General features: G+C 32.8%; 1 protein-coding gene across 1 annotated transcript in view; it reads right to left on the reverse strand.

The window, feature by feature from the left end:
• LOC124359010 (acid sphingomyelinase-like phosphodiesterase 3b) overlaps positions 1-15,083 on the reverse strand; it is a 195,283-nt gene extending 180,200 nt beyond the window's left edge. The window contains exon 1 of the mRNA XM_046811341.1: positions 15,017-15,083. The gene's annotated coding sequence lies outside the window, so the exon portion shown is untranslated. The remainder of the gene's footprint in view (positions 1-15,016) is intronic.
• Positions 15,084-16,906: the final 1,823 nt, after the last annotated feature.

Below are 16,906 nucleotides of genomic sequence, written 5' to 3' on the forward strand. Positions count from 1 at the left end.
AAGACGTAATGTACTACGATTTGCTATGCCGGTACGATGTTTTATTTAGGAAGGTCTGTTATACGCAATACATTCAAGTCAGAATAACAACATATTATGGTTAAAAAAACTGCCTATATTTCGTCTTAAACGAAAATTTCAATAACAATATCAAATATTCTTATTTAATATTTTCTTATATCAAAATATAAAATATTGTTATTTTACAATTATGTCTCTAAATTTACGTATATACACTAAATTATTTGTTTATTTAAGGTTTTTTTTCAAGAATGATAAAGTGTTATGTATATTTCCTTAGAAGGACGTTTCACATATGAAATACTATTGTAAACAGAGGGAAATTTATATTCTGTAACATTTTGTTTAGTTTTGTTACGAAAGTTTGTAACTAAACTATAATTTTTATTCACTTTAAAATATAACTGAGTGTAGATCAAATTAAATTAAAGCACAGTATTACAGTAAAAATTACATTATTTAAATTATATTATAAATATATACTTATAATGAGTGTAAGTAACCAATAGAATTTGTAAAAAACCAATAGTTAGTAGTTAATTATAGCAGTTTGGCTCCCGTTTATTTTCCATTACCACAATGGTATGGTCTGTACCCTTATTAAATATTATCCCTAATAAGCATTAATTAGATACGCGAAATTTATTATATATGTTATTATTATTACCCCTTCTAACTTCTAAAAACGTTCAAACAAATTCTAACATAAAAATATAGGTTACGATTTAAAAAATCACCCTAAGGTGTAAATGTTGGAATCATGAGTGGCTAAATATTCTTGTCGGGAATTCATTAATGATAAATTAAATATTCAGAATCGTTAACTGCAAATCATCATATTTCTATAACTATTTGATTAGTAACTATATTTATGTATATTATACAACCTCCACTACAAAGATGAGAAATTATAATATCTCACAAGTTGTCCATACACGCGTATAATTTAATTTATTGTACTTTTTTAAGTCTCTGAGAGAATAAATGAACGTCTAATTTTAATTCACAGCTGTATCATCTACTTCCATTCTGTAAAACTTGCGTTTATAATTATCCATTTTATACCTCCATAAAAGAGTTTTTTGAAATATTACAGCTGTAAAAGGAGAAAGTTGTCAAAAAACAGCAGATGTTGCCTCATTAGTAAGTATAATGGGGTGACGTCTTAAAGAAACGGACGGAAAAGTAGCGTGTTTCTCTTCATCCTTTTGCAATCTGAATAACTAAATGTTCATTTCTTCTTAGCAGAAGCCTGAATTAAGTCAACAAAAGATAATTACACCGAAAAATACAAATAATCTCCAATTAATCTGTGAGTGGTACTAAAATTGCCTGAGTTGATTACACGATACGGTTTCGTTAAATAACAGTAAATATACTGACACAGATTAAAACCATAACTAGCTGTATTTTATGCTATTATAATATTTCACTTGGATGGATCAATAAAAACAATTAATTTGATAAATTGCTAGAAGTATGTTAAACCTTATCACATGCTAACATCTGAGCCTTAAAGTATTTCCACACAGCTACGTAATACTTTTTAAATTAATGCATTTACCAAATTATTTGAAACAATATTTAAATGCATAAAATCGTTTAAAATTTGTATTTTAATTACTTGACTGTATTGTGTATATCATTAAAAATTTTTCACTAGCCTATCTACACTTCTACAGTCCTTATTTCCATCATTTTAATTACTATAGAAACCGTATCCGGTATTTTCAATTAAAGTTTCCTAACCTCAGGCTTCTGAAAAATATAGATAAGAAGATTGGAAAATGGGAGCTATTAATGTCTGGGGAGGAGGATCTGTAACTCCCAACCTCTCAAATATTCCAGTGTCTAGAAGGAATCAGATTCTGGAAACCCAAAACATATTGAATCTTCTTCGTACCTGGGATCACGTAGCCATTAGAAGCTCCGTCTTCCGGTAGCTTCCGACCTCGCAGATTTCCTAGTCTTTGGGAGTTCCCAGCATCTTCGAGCTAAATACTGGGGCTTCTGGAGGCTTTCAGACACTTGAAATTCATGGTCTTTGGAAGTACTCAGTATCTTGAAGATACGTAATGGGACTTATTGGAGCTCTCAGCCACTGGAAATTCCTGGTCTTCGGGAGCTCCCACTATTTTGAAGCTACGCACGGGGACTTCTGGGAGCTTTCGGCCACTGGAAACTCCTGGTCTTTGGGAGTTCCCAGTATCTTGGAGCTACATACTGGGGCTTCTTTGAGCTTTCAGCGTATTTGAGCTTCCGGCCACTTGAAATTACTGGTCTTTGGGAGATCCCAGTACCTTGAAGCTACACAATGGGTATTCTGGGAGCTTTCAGCGTATTGGAGCTTCCGGCCACTGGAAATTCCTGGTCTTTGGGAGTTCCTAGTATCTTGGAGCTACATACTGGGGTTTCTTGGAGCTTTTTGCGAATTATAGCTTTCGGCCAATAGAAATACGTACTTTGTTTAAGAGAGCGCTTCCACTCTCTGGACCTTTTCAGCTTCTACATACTCTAATGCAATGAAAGACACTGCTCTGTGTTTTCATGATGGGTTCCAGAAGGATTCTTCATTTTTCCAAGTTAACCTTTTTATGATTGTCATCCTAAAGTAATTTTAATTGTGCTTTTATGATCAGGTGTCCATAGCAGTCGGTATGAAAATTGTTTATAAGGTAACATAGAGTTTTCTGCTTTGCAAAGAAAGGAGAGCAAATATGCACTTTTCTTAATTATCTTTTTTTATAACACTGCTTATTTTCATAAAGCATCTAGCTATGATATGCAGAATTATTATTTCAATAAAGCTAATAATCCTGATTGCGCATTGTTCAGGCTATAAAGTGGTCAAATGTTTATTAATATTTTCGGTATATTGCAAAGAAGAAATCCACCGTCAATGTGCAAATTGTAGGGTTGGCACGAATTTTTACGTTGTTGTTGAGGCTACCCGTAGGTTGAAATACACATATGATCCATCACCATTACATTCACCATTGTAAACATTAACACATTAGCAATTTCAATCCATATTTACGAAGAGTGTTTACCATGAATTCTCGCGATTGGTTTTGAAAAAATAAAAACATAAACTATTGCCCATTGATCGGACTCATGTTGAACCATAATAACATGTGATAACATTTTCAATAAAAGTATAATTTTAAAAACGGTTTCTTAGCGAGCCTCTAATACGTCAGACAAAATTTGACAAAATTTTCAAGTTATTTGTCGGGATCAGAAATTTCGTTATGCCAGTCCGTGGTACTTAGCTTTTATATATCTATGTATATATATAGATTTATGGCGGTTTATGTTGTTAAAGGCATTAAAACATACGAATTTTTTGGAAAGTAGAATGTAGAGAAACAATTGGTTCAAAACCAATAATAAAAATCAATAGAAATTTTTTCAAATTTAAAGAAATGTTCTTTTTTAAATATACAGTAGTTTTAAGGGAAATATTTTGGGGGGGGGAAGCTTCACAACATTATATTCCAATAACAATATTGCAATATTTCTTAAACATTTATTTAACTCAAAAGCCATGCCTTTGTCTAGGACTTGAAGGGTTACGATTACGAATCTTTTATTAAAAATATGACTTACATCCAAATAAATTTAATTTTAGGATATAATACGCTTATAAATTACGCAAAACCCAACCTATTGATTAAAAATGCACTGGAAGGTTGTTCTACGATAGAATGTTGAATGTTTATAGTAATTTTATTTTAAATCAAATACTATATAAGGCAAGCTGAAAGAAAAGTGTTTGAGCCCCATAGCGCTAACGAACTAATTAGAACTACCCACTAAACTTTATTACATATAACTCCAGGAAATATAGCTTCTATATTGCCTATAATAAAACTATTTTGTGTGTGGAACTGGAGGACAAAAAACTCTATTATCAGTGATTTTATAATAGAACGTCCATTCAAACGTAATGGGTGAAAGCCAACACGAGACAAAACACATGAAGAGAATTGTGTAAAGGAATAATAATAAAGTTGAGTTATACAATAATTCTATCACCAACAATAGAGGGAATAATAATTATGATTACGCCATTTAAAAGTTTAAGCTGGGAGAAACCGCAGAGGGCTCAGGGGTGGTGGGAGTTAATTGGAAAACCTCTGAACTGTGGACACCAACCAATCTTGACTTTATGTGCTTGTGGCCTGTAACATAACGTTGTGATATTCATCAATAAATACCCGTCAGTTCAGAGCCAGAAATGGGGATGTAATGTTTTATCTCGTTCTTCCATATTGCTTCCATACTTTAAATTGCGAACCCATAAATTGTTGCAGAGAAATTAATTAACATTAATAGAAATGATTCACAGTACTGACTGACACTCTAAAAGAAAAATAAATTGAAAAAATGTATTCTCTCAATGAGATTTGACAACATAACAATCATGATCTAAATCTCATTGATATATAGGGTCTTTGAATTGAAACCTATTATTACTGGACGAAAATCAAACCAAACTATCATATCAAACGTAGTAAAATCCTCCACTTGCACAAATTTGCTGCCATTTTATTTTTTGTAGTTTATTTTTAATAATTTTACAACTGCTTATTCTAAAAACTTTTAATTTGTTAAACATCTGTATAATCCAAACACCTAATAACAGAACTTTTTTATTTTAAACGCTTTATTTTTAAAATAGCGTAGATTGTAGGAACGCCCTCTCACCAATTTGAAAATAAAACATGCAAAATTCAATAATTTTTTTATTAGTTTTAATCATTATAAAACTGTGCACCAATTTTCAGCTTTTTACAAAAATCTGTTTTAAAATTTAAAAAAATACTAACAAAAAATGGCATAGGCTATTGGGTAATTACATAATTTGGAAGGTTTAAATATGACATTCTTGTTTTATGTTGACCAGAAATAATACTTGAAAAGGTTGGTAGTTCAGAAACACCATGTACATATTCAGTTTCAAAAAACTAATACACACGCGTGTTGTAGGTCATCAAACTAATCAACCCAGCTCAGCTCCGGTGGCTCTGGCGGTCATATTATTTCAGAACAAATAAAAACCAAAATGGATTTTGCTTCCTCAAAAAGCATAGGGTCATTAATGCAACTAAATACACGAGGTTTTATATTGTAATATAAAGTAAGCACCAGAATTTAAGGAAATGTATATTTGTTCTTTATTCCAGAGGAATATTTAAATGACGCATTTGAAATCCCTTTTTAACGAAATAATAATTTTTTAATTTGTAAATATGTCCTGAATATGTATTTACTGATTTGTTCAATCATACTTAGTCATGAACTGTACAGAGACCCAGTAAACTAAGGGGCATATATTTTAGCGCCGGATTAGACTTGATTGGTAATATACTGGATATTAGATCTACACCTCTATGAGGCATCTGATTACATAGACTAAATAAAGAAAGAATTTTATTTCTCGTATTATTAATACATCGTCAAATAAATTTTAGATAAATATAGCATTAAGTATAATAATGGCAAGTTTGACTAGTTATATAATTTTATTGTTCTTTTTATCGTGTCTAAATAAGACAAACATTTTTTTCAGTGACCTAAAAGTACCTGGACATTTACATAAGACATACAGAGATAAGTACAGATTTAACCCCCTAGGCTTAGCCTGTTTGAAGAGAAATTGTATACATATACAATCTGAGTTAAAAGTATGTATACACTCTGTTTAGTTTTTAATGGATAAAGATGAAGGGATGGAACTCGGGACATCTTTCAAGGAAATATAAGTGATATTTTTAGTCACTATTACAGCTTTGCCCATTTCCTCAATATGGGATTTTAGGGTGGCAACTCAAAATGTTTAAATTTAAAGACCCATTAAGTGAGGTCTTCATAAAACATGAAGAATAGTAACAAGTAGAGCTTTTTATATCAACGCAATATAAAATTGTTTATCCATACTTTTAACGCACATTTTACACACACACACACACACACACACACACACACACACACACACACACACACACACACACACACACACACACACACACACACACACACACACACACACACACACACACACACACACACACACACACACACACACACACACACACACACACACACACACACACACACACACACACACACACACACACACACACACACACACACACACACACACACACACACACACACACACACACACACACACACACACACACACACACACACACACACACACACACACACACACACACACACACACACACACACACACACACATTAGTAACACAGCTACTATAATCTTAATAGTCAGTTTTAATATTATCATTTAAAACACACTACAATTCACTGAAACTGCCCCGATCATTATCTCTTTTTGTCGGGTGGGAGAATACTACACCCAAAATGTTTTCCGAGATACCTCCTTGTACCTCAGAACAACACGATACTATTTACCTCAAAATTTCAATATTTCAGTTTCATAACACACTTATTACTGAATTGTACTAATAAATTTAATAAGAGGGTATCTCAAATAAAAAATGGTAATAGAAATAAGCGCTTTATTAAACTAGATAATGTATATCCTGTACTTTAAGCTTATTCAAATATTTATTTACAATTCCAAATTGATTGATTCATTTCAGGGACAGTCTTTATAATCCTTTTATACCAATCATCGTTTTAAGATATTCAATCACACGTGAATACATAAAGTTAATACGAAAAATGATTCAGGAGATGAGAGTATGCTAATCAGTTATCCAATAATTATATGTACTAGTATATTAAAATTATATATTTTCTCAAAAGGAAACACTTTTTGGAATCAGTTAATGGAAAAATAGTGTTAGAGCTATAGCAGAGAACACTTAAAATCATTTAGTTCGTAAGTCATGATAGCTTAAATTAACTATGGTGAGCCTAGACCATCTGCTAGCTGTAACTCGCGGCTCCTCCCGCATTTCCACGAGTAATATAAGTTGTTACGTCACGCAAAGTATTCGTGTGCATTATGGGATGTTGGAAGACTTCATTATCTTGGAAATGTATAATTTGTAAGTGGAATGAGGCAGAGCTCTGAATTCGGAATAATATTTGTTCCTAAGTGACGAATGTAAATTTGTATCAATTTACAGCGAAATTCAACTTTTTCGTTTTCTCTTAACACATTAATTTCTGTTTTTACAAAATTATAATATCAGTAAAGCACAGTAAACCGTCAGGAGCACCTGTGAAGCGACTTAACATTTATAGAAAATGTTTTGCCATTTAGATAAGGATTTTAACAGTGAACATAAAATATAAATTTATCGACAGTGAAATCCCAGTGCTCATATATAGTAACTATACAGATCGTACTTTTGAAAGAGCAAATTGCGTCACACTAAATTTCAAATTTGTGCAACAAAGTTGGTTTCTAGAGCTAGATTTACTTCTTGAAAGAAGCGTCACGATTATTATGAACTTTTAAATATGAAAAAATTCTCTAAAATAACATAAAATACGGTTTTATTGCTTGTAGTAGTTTGAAAAGTGTCTCATTTTAAAATTTTTTAATAACTATTCTTTTGAACAGCATTAATAGTGGTTATATTAAGAAATATCTGCTCCAACACTATGCAACCTGTAAATATATCTTAAATCGTTGCTAATAGATAAGATTTCATAAGATTTAATTATTATGGAACATTGAAAAAGAAACCGCCTTTTCTTTATCTGATAATACCAGTTAAAAAGGCTCCTCTAAGCTAATTTATAAAACGGTAGTTCAGGTCATTTATAACATTTTAAACATAAAAAGAAACAATTGAAAACAAATTACACTCAGGTTAGTTGGTATAATTTAAATTATCAACTTTGTGTACAGCTGTAATAATTATGCATTTTCTTATACACATTCGCCAATAGTAAACTACAAGGTAAAGATAAAGGATCTCTTTTTTACCGGATGAAGTAAGGACTAACTATTCCGGGGACCAACGGCTTAAAGATGACTTCTGAACCACCACCAACGGCTGGCCAGGCGGGCTACTTGCAGGACAGGATCGCTTAGCGGTCACCCATCCAAGCAGCAGCCACGCACGCCGTTGCTTGATCTCGTTATCGTGCGACAACTGCCGTACCCGCTACATTGCGCTATTGGCAAATACTGTGTAGGCATATTCTAAAACTATTAACGATTAGAATATTATATTCTCAAATTAAACTTTTCCAAGAGAAAAAAAATTGAAGATCACGATTGTTGTAAGCAATTCCTGAACAATTCAGGATCAATAGTGATCAATATATTATAATTATAATTAACTAATTATAATATACAATAATAGTAAATACAAGATGTACGATTTTTGAGTTTTATAAAATGAGTTTACTGTTAGGGGGTGGATATACCAGCACACATAACAATAGTTTTCCCAGTACTCTATTTTAACAGCGGCACTTCAAATAATGTCGTACTATTTGCTCACAACTACCCGCGGCCTTACGCATTGTAGTTCCTCTAACTGTGTATAATGTGATGATATTAAGTACAGACTGTATTCTTTGTTAGCTAATTATTTAACAGTTACACCATACATAAAGTCAAGTGAGTCCATTACTGCCATTTAAATATATTGTAAGACATTAGTGCAGTATTAATTTTATGTGTTCTCAAATCAGTAAAGAATAGGTCGGAGTAGAATGAATAGGGAATAATAATATTTATATGCATTATCTGTATATTACACAAAAGGGAGGATTAAGTGATTAATAACTGATCCAAACACAAATAGTACGAGTCAAGTTTGATATACTATACCATGGGCGTATGAAAAGGGGTTCAGGGGCTGAAGCACCAATTATAATTTTGAAAGCCGTACATTTAATTATTAATATATATATATATATATATATATATATATATATATATATATATATATATATATATATATATATATATATATATATATATATATATATAATTTCAATAAACATTGAATCGCAAAAAGTACTTGGTCCGCCGGGAGTCGAACCCGGATCTCTCACTTGCCGGGTGAATGTGATACCATTACACCACAGAGCGCTTACTTTTTCCGATTCAATTATTTTGTATTTGGCCGTATCTGTCACATATGCGTTTAAATAATCAAACTAACATATAATCAGAAGACCAAATACCTGTCAAACGACTTTTATTTACATTAAATTGTATAGATGGCAATAGCCTTATTTAATTTCAATAAACATTGAATCACAAAAAGTACTTGCTCCGCCGGGAGTCGAACCCGGATCTCTCACTTGCCGGGTGAATGTGCTACCATTACACCACAGAGCGCTTACTTTTTCCGATTCAATTATTTTGTATTTGGCCGTATCTTTCACATATGCGTTTAAATAAGCAAACTAACATATGATCGGAAGACCAAAACACCTGTCAAACGACTTTTATTTACGTTAAATTGTATAAATGGCAATAGCCTTATTTAATTTCAATAAACATTGAATCACAAAAAGTACTTGCTCCGCCGGGAGTCGAACCCGGATCTCTCACTTGCCGGGTGAATGTGCTACCATTACACCACAGAGCGCTTACTTTTTCCGATTCAATTATTTTGTATTTGGCCGTATCTTTCACATATGCGTTTAAATAAGCAAACTAACATATGATCGGAAGACCAAAACACCTGTCAAACGACTTTTATTTACGTTAAATTGTATAAATGGCAATATATATATATATATATATATATATATATATATATATATATATATTGAACTATTTATATATATATATATATATATAATTTCAATAAACATTGAATCGCAAAAAGTACTTGGTCCGCCGGGAGTCGAACCCGGATCTCTCACTTGCCGGGTGAATGTGATACCATTACACCACAGAGCGCTTACTTTTTCCGATTCAATTATTTTGTATTTGGCCGTATCTGTCACATATGCGTTTAAATAAGCAAACTAACATACGATCAGAAGACCAATGTTTATTGAAATTAAATAAGGCAATTGCCATTTATACAATTTAATGTAAATAAAAGTCGTTTGACAGTTATTTGGTCTTGTGATATATTTATAATTGGAAGATTCCTGATCCTCTCTTTTTAAAGGGTATTTTATACTTCCTAAACCACCAAGTGATTCAGCCCCTATCCTGAAATAATTGTCTATAAGCGCGTCTGTATTATACGTTTGGTAAGTTAGTTCTTTGTAAGTAAAGTTAAATTAATTGCAAACTAATGAAATGCAACATATAATAACACCAGTAAACATTGAGATATTATACGGTGGGTAAGTTTGTTCGTTTTAAGTAAAGTCAAATTAATTAACAAACAACGAAAGCCAACAAAAAATAACACGGCCCAGGATTGAGATATTATATAGTAGGAAGGTTCACTCATTCAACATATAGCAAAATTAGTTTCATTAACGAATCTCAACAATTAAGGTGTTCATCTGCGCATAGTGCTTATCTTAACATTGCCCTAAGACCTGTTAAGTAGATATAAATAAATACGGCTTTAATCAAATTTTTCTCTCATTACATTTTAAAGTATTTACGCACTTAGGGCAAACATAATTTTATCAAACTATTGTGATGAACTTGTCATTAGAATAACCGTCAACAAGTTATATAAAACCAAGAATTTTCTGAGAACTTACTACTTCCTGAAATACAAATTTATTAATAAAATAATTTGCAAACCAGATCTATTAATTAGTTAGAAATTATCATAGGATTTTATGTAAAAGGCAAAATAATTTCCTTAAAAACATAATATTATAAAATGCTTTTAGGGTGGCGTAATGCTAAAACTATTTAAAGATGATAGCTCGTTATTTCTCGTCGGTGGTGGATTACGATTTATTCTTGGAACTACCTTGATCTGTAAAGCAGGAAAAAGTGAGTAACTAGTCACTATCAGGTGAATGTTGAAACAAACTTTCATTAATCCTTACTATCCTGATATTCATCTTTTAAAAATAACTGTGTGATTGTGATTTTCGTACTTTTTATTTGTGCTCGGGACTTGCATCCTGTGAAGTGGCAACGCCTGAACTGGACTCCAAGTAGCTTTTGGGTAGGTTTTGAATCCTTCACTTTCCCTTCTTTTCTTCTTTCTGTTCTTTATTTTGGTATTTTTAATACCTCCCTCCCACCTGACTAAGAGAATAGATTCCAATCCTCTACACATTACGTTACACCTTTTGTAATATACAGTAGAACGATGGAAAGTGACCAATATCCTGTTCTCCTTTCACTCTGTTACTCTCACCATTGTTACGTTTATATGTATAGAATTGTAACAAGCAATGTGATGTCTGCACCTATAGGAATGAGCGGAGGGCTGCAACTCAATTATTTTGTAAAATACTTGCTTCAGACAGACACTTGTTTTATCAAAATCAACCTACTTTGAGCACCAGCTGAACTCTGATTAGAAACTTATTGCAAACTCACAATCTATGTACTTGCATCTTCTCACATTTAAGAATACACTATCTTTACAAGCAAACTATACGTTTTGCTTTGGATAGCGTTTTAAAGCTTGAATGAAAAATTCATTACTATACAACAATGTTTGTGACCACGTGTGAAAAACTCCATCAATACAAAGTAACAATGCTCTATTACTTTGGATAAAGGCGGGGTTTATTAACAAAGCTCGACAATATATATTGTTGTATCCGTTCAACTTTGACCATGGTCAATAAGGTAAAGCTATAGTTGTTTCTTTTGATAAACGCAAAGTTTAAGAGAGAGGAAAGAGGGATTTTATTTTGACAGTAGGTATATTTCTTTATCCGATAAAGTGTGATAATAAACGATAAATACAATGATTTTTTTCTTCATTTGGCCAAGGATAAAGATTAGAATCAAGACTAATCAAAAATCTTATGATTACTTTGCTTGTATCCGAAAATGTGTGAATTAGAATACAGAACCTACAATACAGAACAGATCAATTCAGACACTCCATTCACTTGCTGATTTTTTTAAATATTTGTGCAATAATTATAGTAGTATTATGACGATATTCTGGCATTTTTCTCCTAAAATTTACAATATTGGATGAACAAATTCAACAAGTCGACTTGTGTTCGTAGTCAGGCTAGAAATTCGTCGTAACTTTGTACTCTCCCAATAAAGAATATACAGTTATACTAATACCTCTTAACATAGTTCTTGCTCATTTAGATCATAAATATTTAGTGCAATTTAGAAAAATTTATACACCTAAATGGCAGGAGTTCAACTCACCACACTCAATAAATACACTACTGCGAATTTGGTACTTGCTAAGTTATACAATACATAGTTAGACTTATATGTACTTATCATAGGGTATGCCAAGTCATAGCATAATGGTTTGGAGTAATATGACAACAAATATGACTTTTGTGGACAGCAAACAATTCAATCAAACAATGACTTGCTAAGTCAAAGAATACTTGATTCACTCATCAAAGATTATGTCGTTATAGAACAATGATTCGGTCCCACCAGAGAATGACTGGGTTCAAATAGTTCAAAGTGCGTAACAGACCATCAATAACTCAGACAAGAGCTATGTGTAGTTAGGATATTTTAAAGCGATTCATTTATTTAAACTACACTTATTTCATTTAAATGTCGTCAACTATTAGTTAAACCATTCAGTACAATGCAGTAATACTCATAAATGAAGGGTGAAATATTTACGATTACCTGAGCAATACAATGATAGAACTTATTGCTAGTATCTTAGAAATCTGCAAGTATTAAATTACATGAATAAAGCAGTCAAACCATTTCCACATGAGTACAATTAAGTCTTTTAAGTCTTGACTGTTACTTTCAGTGTAATACGTATATATTAGTCACGGAAAGCGTGATATCAGTTGATCATACTATTATACTCTTGATCCTATGTTATATGGCTTAGCTAAAGCCCATGCTATCGTAAGATTAGTCTTTAGTTGTCTCGGCAATGCATAGTTGATAACAGTTTTATTTCCTCTATTAAACATTTTTATTTCCACTTCTTTACTTGCAAGCAATGATTAGGATATCTATTGATCTCTATTTACTATTATTTTTATATATTACTCAAGTTATCATATTGAATAAATGACATATATTAATCCTGATTGAATAAATTATAGTGGCTTAAATTTGTTTTGAGCCATTCAATTTATAAAATAAAGACATTATTGTAAAATAGATGTTTCATTTTGTGAATTCAGTGATCAGTCATTACGAGTTATTAATGTTCTAATAATTTTTGTCTCATTTAATCTATTATTATATATAACTGTACGTAGTTGATTAGTTAATATTATCATAGGTAAAGTTGAATAATGACCAATAAACTAATTTGTCATTATTAACCTAACTTTTATAGTGAATTACTGCTTTTTGAGCACTTCATTATCTGTGGTTCAAACATTGACTATTTTAACCTTTTAGAAACCTAATCCCGAATTCAATTTATTGAGAAGTGCTTATTAGTTTCACATAAAAATAAAACTCATTTTAGAGAAGTAAATCAAGAAACTCTCCATAGAAAATTTACCAACAAAAAATAAGAGACTAACTCATCAATCAGAACTCAAGGCAAAACCTGATGTTTGTGATTGATTGATTACCTGGGCAGGCTTTTGTGATTTCAGGCGTTGATGGGAAGTACGAATCACTGTTCATCAGTTTTAAAATTCTTTTCCGAAATACTTAAATACATGTTTTACTAGTAATGAGCATTTTTTATCTTCGTAAGTAATCTTATATGTAATCTTTGCATCGTACTCTATACAATTACGTAATAAAACATACAACATGTACCTTATTATAATGTGTAATAAACCTTTCTGATAAGTATTACCGTAAAGCTGCTCTATAACTAATTTTAACTACCTTTCAATACCACCTACAATGTAAGTATATATTCAGACTAACTCATATATTCTGTCATGGCATTACTTAGTGTAAAACGCAAGTTTACACTTATGCCTGGTATCAATACACTGAAAATGTGCCAAAACAAATCATTCCTTTTTATTTTGAAAAATACAAACCGTTGAAGAATATTATTAGAAAACATTGGTAAAAATGTATAACTTAGTTTTGATGAACTGATTAATTCATTAGCTCATCATAAAACGTGTGGCTTCAGTGAAATGTATTAAAAGCTGTATTATAGTTGAGGAGGGCAAATTAGTTTAGTTTTGCTCATTTTTATTGATTATTTTGCTAAGGCTGTCGTTGATTATTTATAAAGTGACTATAAAAGATTAGAGACGTTAAATGTAACGAATTAATTGAATACTTATGGTCCAATTGGTTTCATAGTGCAACAGAACAGAATGATATATCATTAACGAAGCACGGCACCCAGCATAACTTGGGTAATATTCTATTTTGTGGTGGGATATATGGTGATAGGTGGGAAATAGTTTTATTTATCTAAGTGTTATTGGTGTAGGTCATCGAAAGTGGCCGCCTTGTGCGAGTGATTTAAACTCGTGAAGTTCAGTGATTCGGGAATAAAAAACATGCAATATACGTAGTATTAATTCTTGTTTATATTGTACTAAAAGAAGATTATATTTAATTTAAATTAGATATTATTTTTAAATTGCAATAATATTTCGAAATACTAATAATTTAATATAATAATTGCTTACTCTTATTACTTAGCTTACTCAGCGTTGTGAACTATTTTATATCCAGAAAACAGTAAATATTTTAATACATAATCTTCAGTTTTAAGAAAAGGAAGAAAAAATTGGAGTCGTAGATTGATATAAAAATAAGTATAACATTATTAGAAATATAATTGATTATATATAAATGAACTATTATTATTATTAGGTAAAAAAGGAAGTATTGCGTTGTATTACTAATATATCGTCCCGTCGATCTAATAATTATTCATTGGAAAGATAGAAAATAAATGTTATATTTCTTAAAGTAACGTTTCTGCTAACTCACAGTACAGATTGCTTGACTTGTCTTATCTTATCTTACCTGAGTTTCACTTTGATAATCTCTGATATCACAAGAACGAACCGCACCTGACGATGTCTCGCGAGCGACTGAGCGATGAAGCGTGGTTGGTTGCTTGGTTACTACATCACCCTTACCACCCCCCCTACCACCACCACCTCCACCCATCAACCCTCAACGACACTAACCTCCCCTGCATCCCCTACATCAGATAACAGTTTTGGTCTCAATCACCTTCACCCCGCAGATAGAAATATCCGCACTCCGGGTAGTTTTAAGTATCAAACTGACTGGAGTATGTTAACGTGCCTGTTTTACAACCATAACATACTAGGGCGGTAGTATGGTGCAGGAACGCATTACGGTAGTAGGTGCAGGAACGCGTTACGGTAGTAGGTGCAGGAACGCGTTACGGTAGTAGGTGCAGGAACGCGTTACGGTAGTAGGTGCAGGAACGCGTTACGGTAGTAGGTGCAGGAACGCGTTACGGTAATAGGTGCAGGAACGCGTTACGGTAGTAGGTGCAGGAACGCATTACGGTAGTAGGTGCAGGAACGCGTTACGGTAGTAGGTGCAGGAACGCGTTACGGTAGTAGGTGCAGGAACGCGTTACGGTAGTAGGTGCAGGAACGCGTTACGGTAGTAGGTGCAGGAACGCGTTACGGTAGTAGGTGCAGGAACGCGTTACGGTGGTAGGTGCAGGAACGCGTTACGGTAGTAGGTGCAGGAACGCATTACGGTAGTAGGTGCAGGAACGCGTTACGGTAGTAGGTGCAGGAACGCGTTACGGTAGTATGGTGCAGGAACGCATTACGGTAGTAGGTGCAGGAACGCGTTACGGTAGTAGGTGCAGGAACGCGTTACGGTAGTAGGTGCAGGAACGCGGTCCGGTAGTAGGTGCAGGAACGCGGTCCGGTAATAGGTGCAGGAACGCGTTACGGTAGTAGGTGCAGGAACGCGTTACGTTAGTAGGTGCAGGAACGCGTTACGGTAGTAAGGTGCGGGAACTTGATATCTTTACCATAGCGAGAAGTTTCTTTCAATTATGAGACTAAAACCATTTTCTTTTGTGAGATGAAACTGATTTCTATAAACGTTATAATTATCTCGCAAGACTTTTTGACAAAATGTAATTCTGTATCACTAATAAAATCCTAACTCACATGTGACTAGCATTTTTACAATGACATAGATGTCACATAAGGCATCAGATTTATTTATCAACCTTGGAGAAAACCATTTTAAAAATACCCGAGGCATCATACTTCGCGCTAAATATCTCCTTTTTATTATATGTATTGCTATTAAATTTTAAAGTCTCTAGATCGAATTTAAGTAAATAAGAATTTTACTTAGTGATAGGTCACTGATAGCTGGCTGTTCGAGAGTATCATTGGAAAGGCGGTTTAAAAGCTTGGATACTGTGTTAGAAACAACACAGATTCAAATCCCATCTGTGATAGTATATCGTTTTAAATTCCTATCGACCTCGAATTTCATCGACTTTTTCGCCGTATTCTACTTAATAGGATCCTAGGACTTAACAGGACTGTGCTTAACAGGATGACAAGTGACTGAATCATACCGCACGTGAAATGGTTAGAATTAATTAAGCATATATACACAACGGAAATGTATTTGATTCGTGAATGATAAAGTGGCGGTAGTTAATAAATTGAATTGATAAGACCGCTGTTTGTGTGTATAAGAAAATGTTGAACCACTAATGTAATTCGCTTCAATTTATCGAGCACCCTATCCAACTTTCCGTCACTCTCTCTCTCTCTGGCAAGCTTTCACAGTATAATGTGTTCCTTACCTTTGAATGGATTATGGTATCGAAGGTTGAATACCTAATCCCTTATCCTTGCTAAGAAATTAGTCCGCTGAAATATTTCTTGAAAGTAATAA

This window comes from Homalodisca vitripennis, chromosome 4, assembly GCF_021130785.1.
Source record: "Homalodisca vitripennis isolate AUS2020 chromosome 4, UT_GWSS_2.1, whole genome shotgun sequence".
Classification (NCBI taxonomy): Eukaryota; Metazoa; Arthropoda; class Insecta; order Hemiptera; family Cicadellidae; genus Homalodisca; species Homalodisca vitripennis.